This window comes from Periophthalmus magnuspinnatus, chromosome 24 (genome assembly GCF_009829125.3).
Source record: "Periophthalmus magnuspinnatus isolate fPerMag1 chromosome 24, fPerMag1.2.pri, whole genome shotgun sequence".
In the NCBI taxonomy this organism is placed as follows: Eukaryota; Metazoa; Chordata; class Actinopteri; order Gobiiformes; family Gobiidae; genus Periophthalmus; species Periophthalmus magnuspinnatus.
The window spans coordinates 8572220-8585316 of record NC_047149.1 but is presented as its reverse complement, the minus strand read 5'-3'; the positions used below and the strand labels follow the sequence as shown (position 1 = coordinate 8585316).

Sequence of the window (13097 nt, the reverse complement as noted above, 5' to 3'; positions counted from 1 at the left end):
GAATCAAATAAGCTGTTGTAAAGCAGCAACAGGTGATGTAATCCACATCAGCGGTCCATTATGTGTCCAAATGAAATATGATTTAATGATTGGAAAACAGGTGTGGGAGCAAAACACCACAGTTGCTTTTTATTTGTATTATATAAATGCTTTTCAGTTCTTTTTTTTTTTTATCTTGTATTTATGGGGAGTGCTGTTTCCAGTGTACACAGGGGGTTTGGAGGACAAAAGCTTATAAAGTACAGCTCTAGATTCATCAGTGAAGGGTTATTACTGGTTCTGATATAAAAGGTGACAACATGCAAAATGAAGGTGAAGCAATTAACCATCAATACGGCAGCACTGAGGCTCCTCGTCTTACCACGACACCTGTTTGACTCCCAGACCCGCTGGGATCTTAAATTTGACTTTTCTACTTCTCTAAACAATGTCATTACTCACATAAAAAAAAAGAAACAAACACTAGTGCTTGAGTTTCAAAACACCGTCCTCCATTCAACAATTACGCAAAATGAAGTCGGCTCTAATGACGTCCCGTGGTGTGTCCCTGCCGTGTGGGCGATTAGTCAGCGTCAGAGCGATGAGCAGCCCTGAGTGACTGTAGTGTGTTGGGTAATGGCCCGCAATCACTTTATTATTAGCAGCTCACCCTTAGATAAAGTTTTATTCCAAAGAAATCACAACTGGGTATCACTAGGAAATAGTTGTAGTAAGTAGGAGTAGGAGTATTTCTCCAAGATATTTGTGACATGTAGTTCAATCAATCAAGAGTCATTATTTTGGATGGAAAGCAGTAGTGATAATAGTAGTAGAAGGACTGCAAGCAGCACTATGAGGGAAAGTACTTCAATTTAGCATTATACTGAGCGCTTTTTAATTCTTCTTAACGTTTTTAATGAATAGTACTATCCCCCCGCTTCAAACTTTATAGTTCAGAGTAGTCAGTGAAAATCTTAGGTACAGTAATGGTGATTTTAGTATTATGTAGTGTTTGAGGAGTATTCCCTTAAAAGTAGTAAAACATTGTCCAAATACTTTATAATGTGACTTTGATACTAAGGAAAAGGCTTGATACCAACTTTGACACCACAATGATGACTTAAATATGCTGCAATGTCATTTTCAACACAAAAAGAGACATCTATTCAATATTATAAAGCATTTCACCAAATCGTATACACATCAACACCATTGTAAACCTAGCAGTAACCATTTCTACTATTTATGTAATTCTTCAAGTACCAATACCTGATCAAATACATCAATTGTACATGGAGTTCTGTAACATACACTGTCATATAATGTCATAGCACGGCATATAATCCAGGTAACCATTAACAACTATGTAAATACAATTACGATTATTCGACTAGTCAAGTAATCACGATTATTCAGATTAATTGTTGCAGTCCTATACAATGGTATGTGGGTAATTTTTCACAAGCCTACGAAGTACTTGAAGAAGCAAAGTCCATTTAAGGTAACATTAGGCAATGTTTTTACTATGGAACCTAATCTGACAACAAAGTCAAATTCCAAAATGATTACATGCATAACTCTAAGCTAGCTAAGGACACAGCCGTAATTTCTAAACTAAATCAGCTAGCCTTCAATCTGTCATGGCGGCCGACAGCAGCGCTATCCTTTACTCATCAGGGGAGGAGGGTAAGGGAGAGTGGTCTACTTGGAAACAGATGGAGAGGCGGTATGTGGGAATTTGGGCTCGGCTCCTGTACATGTGTGCAGATAAGATTTACAGTTCTTGGATTCATTAGTGTTAGTGCAGTGTCACGGCGGAGGGGGGGAGAGGGCGCAGGAGGACACCCTGAAAAATGAGCCGGGAACAAATGTACTCAATAACAATGGTAAAGTTTCAATACATCTTAATGACATATGGATTAAAAGATATTTAAAATTGAATTGTTGTTTTTCAGATTTGTGAATGGGCATGATAAAAAAGCACAAATCACTGCTCCAATCTGTTGAATGCTTTTGTTTGTGCTGTGGTAACATTAGTAAAAAATAACATACTAGTGTTATTTTATGTTAAAATAAGATTTGAGCTGAAGAGAGCTGAATATAGGCCTGTCAATATATGAAATTTAAAAGTGAGATATATTGGTGAAAACAATATAGAAGATAAGCTATGATACTGAAACAAATTTATGCACTGATACATTTAGAGACAGATGATATATCGGCCAACTGATATCAGTGTATCAGCCTTAAACCTTCAGAACAGGTCAATATTTTATTACGACCAACCAGCAGCCTAAAGAATCCACATAAAGCTTTATTTGAGCATTTTACTATGAATAGGACGCTGCATAAAATGTGACTACACTGTTCTGATATTTTTGTTGTAAATCAGGGTTGTAGATGAGTTTGTACTGAATTCAAATGATATAATTTGGGAAACATTACCTAAATCAGCCCCATATAATGGCCCAAAATTATAGGCAGAGCGTTTTTCTGAATTATTCAGTGTCGGCAACAGTCATGAAAAAACACATATCGATCAATCTCTAGATCCAAACCTAAAGCAGGATTATTCCAAAAAAAAATTCTAAAGACATGAGCTGCAATAAATTAATAGTAGAATGAAGCATTTTAGTAGTTAGTTTACATCTATAATGAGTTATAAAAGTTATTTACTCACCCTTCTACACCTCAAATCTTATCGTAGAACAGAAAAATATCTAAATGTTTCCTACTTGTACAGAGAAAAAGTACCTACGATAAATATTGACCCACAAAATGTATCGTTCCATCTGTCAGGTATTGAACAATACATTGATTTAGTGATTATTATGGCAATATTAAGGGAATAAAGTATTGATATCGGGAGAAAGATTTTGTTTTCTGTTTCTCTTATATTGAGGAGCTATGAAGCTAAAAAGGTTTACGCAAATAAAAGTAAATGTTTTATTATTTTTACAAAGATGGTAGGTTAATTTGTGAACTTTACATAAACGTGTGGGCCTTGTCATAGATATTTAAGATATTCATAAAGCTGAATATCAGTTATCAGCCACAACAAGACAAATACTGAATATCGCATCAGCTGATAAAATCCCTATGAGACCATCCCTATCCCAAATCCAAAAAACTTCATATTTCAATCACTAAACACTATGACCATGAAGAGTTTATTATAAAAGCCATCATGTATAGAAATGATGACAAAAGATGAGCACAGCAGCAGAGCCAAAAGCACTGGTGGGAGGCTTTACATGTACAAGTGGCTCCAATACCACCAATTACACTGGACAATCACAACTGCACGACAAAGGGGCTGTTGTTCTCTCAATCTGTACAGTATGTCCTCTGTGTTTATTTCTGCTGGGATTAGCATTTCTATTGTTTATGATGGTTTTATACACTTTGGCTCAACTGTCACTAAACTGGAACAATCCCCAACTTTCCATATGGCACAATGTAGGGCGGGAACAATGGTGATCTGGTACTGGTGCTGTGTTTTTATTGGGTAATTCAGAGGAACCACTGACTGGACGCTGTACATATAACACTGGACGCAAGGCAGGTGAGGTGTCTTGCCTTTAGACACAGCTGCAGTGTACACTTTAGCCAAACTATTCAGTGTTTGATATTCTACTGGCGATGCAATGCCAAAGAAGCAAGAGGCCATCCAATAACCCCATAAATAATCCCAGTGTAAACATTAGCACAATAATGACATCTGTGCAGCTCATGTGTAATAAACAGAAACAGTCTTAGCAGCAGCAGAAAGGGCATCGACGGGGACATACAGTCAGATAGGTGGAGTTTAAATGTCATTACCTAAAAATGGTTATTGTCCAAGGGAGGGGGGCGCTGTTCAGCAGGATCACAGCGTGGGGATTCAGGCTGTTGGTCAGTCTGGTTGTTCTGGTCTATTTGGTCCTGTACCTTCTACCTGAGGGCAGCAGGTGGAACAGGTGATGAGCAGGGTGGTGCCAGTGTGGTGCCAGTCACACAGCATGTTGTGCACTCTCCTCACACAGCAAGGGGTGTAGATGATCTCTCCTCAGACAGCGAGGAGTCTAAATGGTACTGATCTCTGGCAGTGTCGTCCCATTGATTTTCACCTATGTTTTTGCCACCTGCTTGAGTCCCTGCTGGTCAGACTTAGTGCAGCTGGAGAACCACACTAATAGTCCATATGTTAGAACACTACTGATGGTGCAGTTGTAGAAGTTCACCACCTCAGTTTACTAAGGTAGTAGCTGAGGCAGTGGAATAGAAAGTTGGCCTCCCTCTTAACCACCTCAGTGCCAATACAGAGAGGTTGGTGGTTGTTTTGTTCATTTTTGCAGAAGTCCACAATACTGAAGAAGGTGAATTTGACAGTGAGACTGGAGGAGGAAGAGGAAGGAGTGTAGAGAAGAAGGCTCAGCACACGCCCTTAGGGAACCCCAGTGTTGATAAAAAGGGTGGAGAAGGTATGCTTGTCCACTGACACTGTGTGCGATTTGTTAAAGTCCACAATCCAATTACACAGTGTGGTATTTAGTTTAGTTTTTTGGAGTTTTTTTGCCAAGACCACTGCAGCCCCTGACTGAACTCTTAACACAGCAGAATTTAGGGATGCATGCTATAAAATGTATTTTCTTTTTTTTCTATAGACTTAATTTATATGTATTTTATGTTTTATTGCAATGTAACCAGCTAAAAGAAGTTTAATGCAGATAGATTTCCATATGAGCAAAAAGCAAGTCATCTGTAAAACAGATCTGGCTTGAATGAAGATTGTATATTGAGTAAATGCAAGTTTATTATAGATTTGAATAAAAATTGTCTAAAATTCTGTCACTGCCCTCTCTTATTATTCATGTGGAGTTTCACATATAAGAAGAGTAGACAATACACTATTACTGAGACTATGAGGATCATCTTAAAGCACAGAGGCTGCAGACTATAGTGAACAGCAGGACAGCTGTCAACCAGAGACTGTCAGTGCCTGATGCTAACACACTTAGCTCTTTAGCTTCCCTTTTATCACTGAAACTACAGTCCCAGTCCCAGTCCCTGTCCTCTGTGGGGACACAGCCTGGAGTGAGTTTACAAAGGTCACTGTGCACGTTTGTTTTACTAAAACTACGAAGGAAGTGAGTATCTTTTTATATGCAAAAAACAATGGTTGAATTTAAGCCTCAGACAAGTCCTAGACAGACACTAAAGATGTCCATGGGTCACACGCTGCACTGACCGCTACTGTTGGCAATACATTTAATGCATGTACTAAGCAGTCCTGACTGAGAAAATTATTTATCTTTTGTGAATTTGTATGCACCTCACATAAATATCTAAATAAATATGCAGTTGCTTGAAAAAAAATACTCACATAAATAGGGGCAAAATGCATCTGGTCACAGTCCGGAGGCTCCACTGCGTTAACATAATACTTTATATTTAATGATCAGACATTCCTGTTCCTTATCGTCTGCACAGTCACTCACACACTTCCTGTCTGGGCTCTGAGCATTCACCTCGTCTTATTGTGAAAATGAATTTGTCCATTATTAGGCGCTGCTAATTAGCCCGCTGCATTGTCGCCTCACTGGTCACCCCCCTGCAGTCTGTGCTGTAGCACTTAGCATCTGCACTCACCCATTTAACATGTCTATGAAAGAGGGCTGTTCAGCTTGTGCTTAGAGCACAGTATACAGCTTCAACTAATAATTCTTTATAGGTTTAGAATGTACCTTACCTTCACCAGTGCCCAATGCCTTCTGGTGTTTTCAAATACCAACACATCAAAAACATAAAAAGATCTGTACTAAACGCAAGATGGATAAGTTTAAACATGGAACATTCTAGGCAAAGCTCCATCTCCATGGAGACACACAGAAAAATCACATAGTACACCTTTTTAAAAAGCAAACTCAAAGTGACAATTTGCAACAAAATAACAAAGAAAAAAAAGTGTGAAAGTTTTGGAGGAGCAGTGACGCGCCGGGGCCTGGGATGATCAGACAGTGGGTGACAGTGAGACGGTCGGAGTCCTGGCGTCTGATTGGCTGAGCAGAGGAAGCAAGACGAGTGGAGGGAGAGGGAGAGAGAGAGAGAGGGGCCGCTTCGTCAGAACTGAGAGAAGAGAGGAAGAGCCGTGGGAGGTGTGGAAGTCGGGAGCGATGACAGAAGGACGGGCCGGGCTGCTACACGGGACAAAGGCACAGTGAGAGAGAAGCCACTTTCAAATGATTCTTGTGGAGAAATTGGTCACAAATATGTTGGTTAGAGTCCTGCAGAAAGCAAAGGGGTATGTAGCTTATCAGGGCTGTGCAATTATTCAAATTTTAATCTAGAGATTTCATCATGTCTAATTCTCAATGATATGCTTGGGTGTTTCTAATGGAGGTCCACAGCCAATCCTCCATCAGTAAAAGCATGACGTTCTGGTTTGGAGGTGAGCTTAGACTTTATAAGAAGAAATTTGACCTTTTTTGTTTGAAATATTAATTATTAAAAGTCTGTCTTGTTTGTGATCTGGAATTTAAGATTGACCACCACCATTCACTCACGCACATGCCACTTTCATAGGTGGGATAAGTGTTTTGGTCCGAGCAGGAAATGATCCTTCATCAGTCCACTGGGCCACTGCCACCCCACTTACTACAGTTGTGTCCCTGGGCATGACACTTCACCCACTTTGCCTATGTATGAATATGGTGCGTTTGTGACTGGTGGTTATCACAGCCTCACTGCTGTGGATCTACCACAGGGCAGCAGTGGCCGTAGAAGCGTCAACCACCCTTAAGTGCGGAGAATAATGTTAGAAAAATGCTTACTACAACCCTGTACTACACTACGTACAATCTGGCCAATTTGGAGACAGAAGTGTCCATTTTACTGACTGTGCACGTGCCAGAATCTGCTCTCTGTGCACTGTGCCAACTAAGCAGCCAGGCCCAGGACTCACATGAGTGGCTTTTAGAAAGACTAGCATCCCAGTGACACCTACTTGATACCATTTTGCTGTAGGAAGCTGAAAATGATTTCAAATCTTTTTTTAGAATGTAACTATAGTAAAGTAATAGGACTGAGTTTGTGCCATGAAACCATCATATCAAATTCAAACAGAGTAGTCACTTCTAATAGTTTATCGAGGACTTCATTACAATTACAGAAATTAGTTTTTGCTCTGTTTGATAAAACATGATAAATTATTGCCTTTTTTTTTATTGACCTATGACAATTTCGGACAATGTGTTTTTTTTTTCTAATTAAAACCAAACAAATAAAAATAGGACACTTTTTAACCTTATCTTAAACAAAACATTAATGGATTGACAAAATAATCAAAAGTTTATTCACTTTTGGAAAACTACATTTATATTAATCATGCAGGTTTATTGAATCAAGTTTCACATATGTCAGTGTTCATTTACCTCACTGTCCGCGTAATGTTGGAATGGCCCACCCCTTATGTCAACATCCCATTCAGCTTTTTGCTATGACACAATAGCAGTGCAGAGCGCAAGAGGTTATTCAGGGAATGCCAAGGTTAACTTCAGGTGGTCATATAGACAAGATCAGTCTAACATTAACCAGGCTCAATCACCATGGTAACGCCATGACTCATCGTGGCTAATAAAGCTGGAAGATTATAACAATATGTAAATTAGGTTCAAGATAGGTGGACAGAAAGGATATTGCTTATTACTCCAACTAGGTGAGATCCCCATGCAATTATAAGTAATCCTATTTCAGTGCCTGTGCAAGCCAGGGATCTAGAAGTAATGGACAAATTGACAGCGGCTGGTCCCATTATAAAGAAAAATATAAACACAGGTAGTGCCTAGTTGACATCTGCCCAAACATAAGACTCAAGCCTGGCATCTACAACAGTACTGGAGTTTCTTTTTGCTCTTTATAAAGCTACAAAACCCATCGATAGTTAAGAAGTCATTGCTTAACTTGCGGGTCTTTGCAGTGGCAGGAGGCCAAAGCGCTTTTCTACTTTCAAGGTACTCAGAGTACTTCACACACATACTCATTCACTTGTGTGGGGGTTTAAGTGTCTTGCCCAAGGACATGACGGCGGTATTCATCTATGGGAACTGGAATCACAACGCCAACCTGTGGGTTGGTGGATCTGACCGCTCTACCAATGATGTTTATGTTGAGAAGTGGAGTCGAACTGCCAACCATTGGATCAGTGGACAAACAATAAATGGCTCAGGTCCTGCTGCCCCATAGTGCAGGGCGATATGGCAAAACAATACATTTTTTTCCTTATATTGATAATTGCGATTTTCAATTGAATTTCAGCATTTTCAAAAACAAAATAAAAGTAGCTTTATTGGTTTTCTTCCAAAGTCAGAGCTCTGCTCCAGACCACATGCTTTTACTGACTGTAGACGTCTTGATTAAAAAGCCCCAAGTTGATCATTAGAAACAAAAAACTTTGATTAATTGCCCAGATGCAATTAGAGATATACAATCTCAATTAAAATTGTGATAAGATTGGAAACATTATTAGACTGTAAAATGAAGCAAAGCCAGGCGCTTACCATTCTGTTTTCAATAGTTTGCCTTATACTTTGAAAATGCATAGTTGCAAAAGCACTTTTTTATCTTTTTTATCTTAAAACTCTAATGCAGTCTCTTTGGAAATCTCCATTTTGAATTTACATATCATGCTAACAGGCTATAGGCTAACCAAATCAAACCCTTCATGTCTGAGGTAAAGACCTATCTAGAGCAGCAAGCATTCACCTAACCACATAAGTACATTTGTCCATTTCCTGCTGCTAACTCCACACGCAAACGTAATTACCATATCAAACCATCCACTTCAAAGCAGCTAACAGGTGGCAGCGACTGACCCACGCAACATTTCTTTTATTTATTCCTGCTTCAGAAATTCTTCATTTTGGAGCCCAAGCTAAAATATACATCAAATTTGAGACAATTCTTACAAGAGCAGGTCATACTGAGACAACTCTTTTACAACTGTGGCAATCCAGACACTGACTACTTTATAACTGTCGTTTTATTGTTCAGATTCATTTGAACTGCAGCCTACGCACTTCCTGTATAGCATTCAACTGGTACTTGTTGCAGCAACTATTGAACAGGGGACTGCAAAAGATATCACAAAAATATCGATATTACAATATTGGCTAATGCAATAATCAATACTGAAAAAAAGGAATATATATTGCAGCAACATATAGAACTAAATTTGACAATCTTTTAAGTCCTACGTTAGTCTCGTTTGGACCTCAGTTTAGTCGATTTTAAGTTTTTATGTTGACACAGTTTTGTATATTTTGGTCTGAACTGTATCAATAAGTCAGTATCGCAATATTGTCATCACTGTACAAAACATGGCCATCAGATATCGTGCCATTTTCTCATTTCATGCAGCCAGGCAATTGAACCTACTGGACATGATCAAGAATAGTGAGACAAATTTGTAGGGTTGTCAAAAATATCCCCCCCCAAAAAAGCCACATTCACAGGACAGAATTTTAGTACCGTGACAACACTACATATTTGCTGGATTTGTTTTGCAAAAGATTTAAATTATCATAACTTGAGTTTACTTCAGCCATGTCAAAACAACCTTTCCTCAACCCTGAATTGGTTAAATCTGATTCCAAACTTAGCTCTAGAAGATTTCAACACATCTTAACACCTACCTTAACCTATTTTCCATGTTTAATCTGTGTGACGACATCCACAGAATTCCATTTTAAATAAACACTTTGATGATGTGCCTAATCGGTAACCTTGACATTTCTGCCTCTCCTCTCCCTCCCTTCTAATTCAAAGCTCCGTGTATAACAGCACATGTGCACTCCCTCCTACACACTCCATTCCAATGAATAGCCTGGCTTAATATTATAAAATGCGACACAGCCCTCCCAGATTCTTAGCTTTCCTTAGTGTTCAAAGGCGAATCAACGATGCCATAGCATATTTTGGGCGCATGGAGGTTCTGTAGATGCCAGTCGGCTCAGGGGAATACACCCTAAATGTACTGCCATATAGAATAGGTCTTATGCTTGACTCAGATTCAGATTCTTCAGTACTTAACCGCTCTGGTCATTCATGAATCTCCTCGTTTTCAAATTTGCGTGATTGACAGGTGGATTAGCCAATCAGGGACATGCATGGTCCGCTCGTATCGGAAATAATAAAAGGAAAAATATACCACAGGGGACCGAAAAAACAATGAGGATTTCTGCTGAATCAATGAGCAAAGCACTAAAGTCAGCGAATCTGAGGTGAGACGAACTTGATTTTATTTGTTTATTCGTTTGATTTTGGTTTCACAAGCGTCACTGAAGAAAACTGATCTGATATAGAACAGTTTTCCCTTAGACGCTAAAATTAAAATCAGATCATGATTTAAAGGTGCACTAATTGAGAGGTTCAGTAGATCAGCCATTCCTGCTGCTATAAGACTGTATAACAGCTCTTGTTGATTGGGTGCACTTTATTATCTTATCTTTGTATTCTTATCTTTGTATTCTTTGTGATTTTTATAACTGTGTGCAATTTGTGTTGTGTCTCTGTTTTGCTGCTGGACAGGTGAATTTCCCTGGCTGGGGATTAATAAAGTATCTATCTATCTATCTATCTAATTTAACGTTTCTGTTGGAGGGTGTGCCACATGCTTGTCTCCACTGAGGTGTGCCAGAAATGTTCCATAGTGTGGTATTAAACATGTCCATTTTCATGAAGATAAACAAGTGGCACTACTAGGCCAAGTTACAAGTCAGATTTGTGGAGAGGCGAGCTTGCTTCATGTTATTGGAACAAAAAAAAAAACGAATAGGCTACATGCAAAATGTCAAATACCATACTGTGGAACATTCCAGGCAAAGCAATAACATCTCCATGGAGACAACAGGTGCCAGACCTTCCACCAGAAAATTTGCATAGTGCACCTTAAGTTACATTTTGACATTTGACTATTAATTGCAAGGATTGTCGTTGATGTCAATGGTTAATTTTATACATGAAAAATACAACAATGTCCTGGCATCACTTTCAACTGGGATTTTCACCACATTCCCGATCACATTCCCAAACAACAAAAACTTATCAGAAAATGGGAAACTGAAAGCAGTGAAGTGTAGCATCCCGGGGGTTGGTTGTAAGAGGGAGGTGGGCTGTGCTGAGGGGGTGGTGGTGGTGGAGGAGCGAGCATGCCTAAGGACACTCTACAGGTGGAGATTGAAGCCAGGAACAACAGTGGGCAGAGCGGTCACAGCCGGGGGTCTCCGAGTTACCAAATCCCATTCATTCCCAGTTAACTGACCCTTCTCATATGCAGATAAGCAAACTTAAAAGACGCACTATGTCACTACTTTTCTAGTGAACGGTGCGCACCACTCGCTTGACTCCATGGAGTTGTTATCGCTTTGATCAGAATGTTACGTAGCATTACTTATTGATCTCCATGGAGACAAGAAGGTGATGCTACCAGGCGAAATAACTGGTCAGATCTGTGGATAGGAGACCCCGCTCACAGTAAGAAAGCACATTTTACTGGTGTTTTAATCGCTCTAATGAAAAAGCAAGAGGTATAAGCTTAATTCCAACATCTCCATGGAGACAAGCTGCTGGAGGACATCCCACTAGGAAAGTTACACAGTGCAGCTTTAAAGAAAACGTGGTAGAAATCCATATGTCCCTTTTAGCATTCCATCATTCAAGTGTGGCAGTGTTACATCACATATTAAGACTCCACAGACGGCCATTTTGATTAAGGCAAGAGCTTTTGATCGCTGGGAATTAAACAGTGCAACGTGATGACTGACAGCATGCAAATTTGCTTTAATGAACTGATGTCGGCCAAGAATAAGCGTAATTTATAAGTTACAACAAGTGACACGTGAACGCACCATCATTACGCATACACCTTGCATCGTCCTGGGAAAGTTTGACAATTTAAAGCACGTAAAAGATGCTAAATGGGAGCAGATCTAATGCAATTTATGCGGTTAAATTTAGACTTGCACGTAGATAGAAAGACAGGAAACCACGGGAGCAGCAGCAGCAGGAGCCAGGCATCAAGATTACACAGCATTCATAAGCAATGCCTTATCTGATAACCGTTTTATAGTGTTTCCTTTGGTTTTATATACGAAAAATATGGACTGTGTGTGTGTTTGGGCATGCTCTGTGCAAAATCAACGCAGATATCACGCAGTTTAATTGATTACGCGCTAAAACGTGCAAAAAGACAGTGATTTTTGGTGCAATGAATGAGCCGCGTAAGACAATGCAATACCTGGCGCCAACTTTTTAGCGCGGTAATGACTTAAAAACAGAATAATGTGAGGTGTATGACCTGAGACAGCGGCATTCCCATCACTGTATGCGCAAAGAAACGTGCAAGAGCTTACCTTGTCCAAATCCCACCTTGCCTTTCGTTTCTCCGTGCGTAAACGCCGATCTTTTTCGCTCAGAAATCCCGCTACAAGCTGTTAAAACCGGGATACAACAACGACACAACGCCGTGAGGAGTTAGCAGAGCGGTAAACCCACGAAATGTACACACTGAGGCTTGTGTTTGTCCGTGCGCTGCGCTGTGCCGAGCCGAGCGACCGCCTCTGGTTTGTTCAAATCAGAAGTTCAGCCAAAGTTGCAGCGGTTTAGCCCCGCCCCCCAACGGAATGACGTAGGGGAACACCGCCTCCCGACGCAGCCGTGTCAGTGTCAAGTCTCGCGAGAACGTAAAGAAGAGGTTTAAATGGAACGGGGGAAGTGCAAATGTCGCGATAATTATGGAGTGAAAAAGAGAGAGAGAAACAGAAAGAGGAGGGGAGATGAATGAAATGGATGTGGAAGAGAGAGAGAGAAAGCGCGTTGCCATGGTAACGGTTTTGACAAAGATTTGAGCAGTTTTCTCGTCCCTCTGGTGTGCAACTGGTGTGGAGAGAAGAAGAAGAAAAAGAAGAAGGGAGAGGTGTAAATAAGTAAACAATGTTAGCTCACATGTGATGGGATTTAAGAGACACTGGTCTTGTTGTGAGCTTTGTGCCGGAGGTTTAAGCTTGATGTTTTATTTTTATGTTTTCTCTGTGATCTCAGGGATTATTTGTGGTGGTGGTGTTTTTGTCGGTCTAGGGGCA

At 40.0% G+C, this 13097-nt stretch overlaps 1 protein-coding gene across 1 annotated transcript in view; it reads right to left on the bottom strand.

The window, feature by feature from the left end:
• sipa1l1 (signal-induced proliferation-associated 1 like 1) overlaps nucleotides 1-12558 on the bottom strand; it is a 130785-nt gene extending 118227 nt beyond the window's left edge. The window contains exon 1 of the mRNA XM_055232292.1: nucleotides 12369-12558. The gene's annotated coding sequence lies outside the window, so the exon portion shown is untranslated. The remainder of the gene's footprint in view (nucleotides 1-12368) is intronic.
• Between the last annotated feature and the right edge of the window lie 539 nt (nucleotides 12559-13097).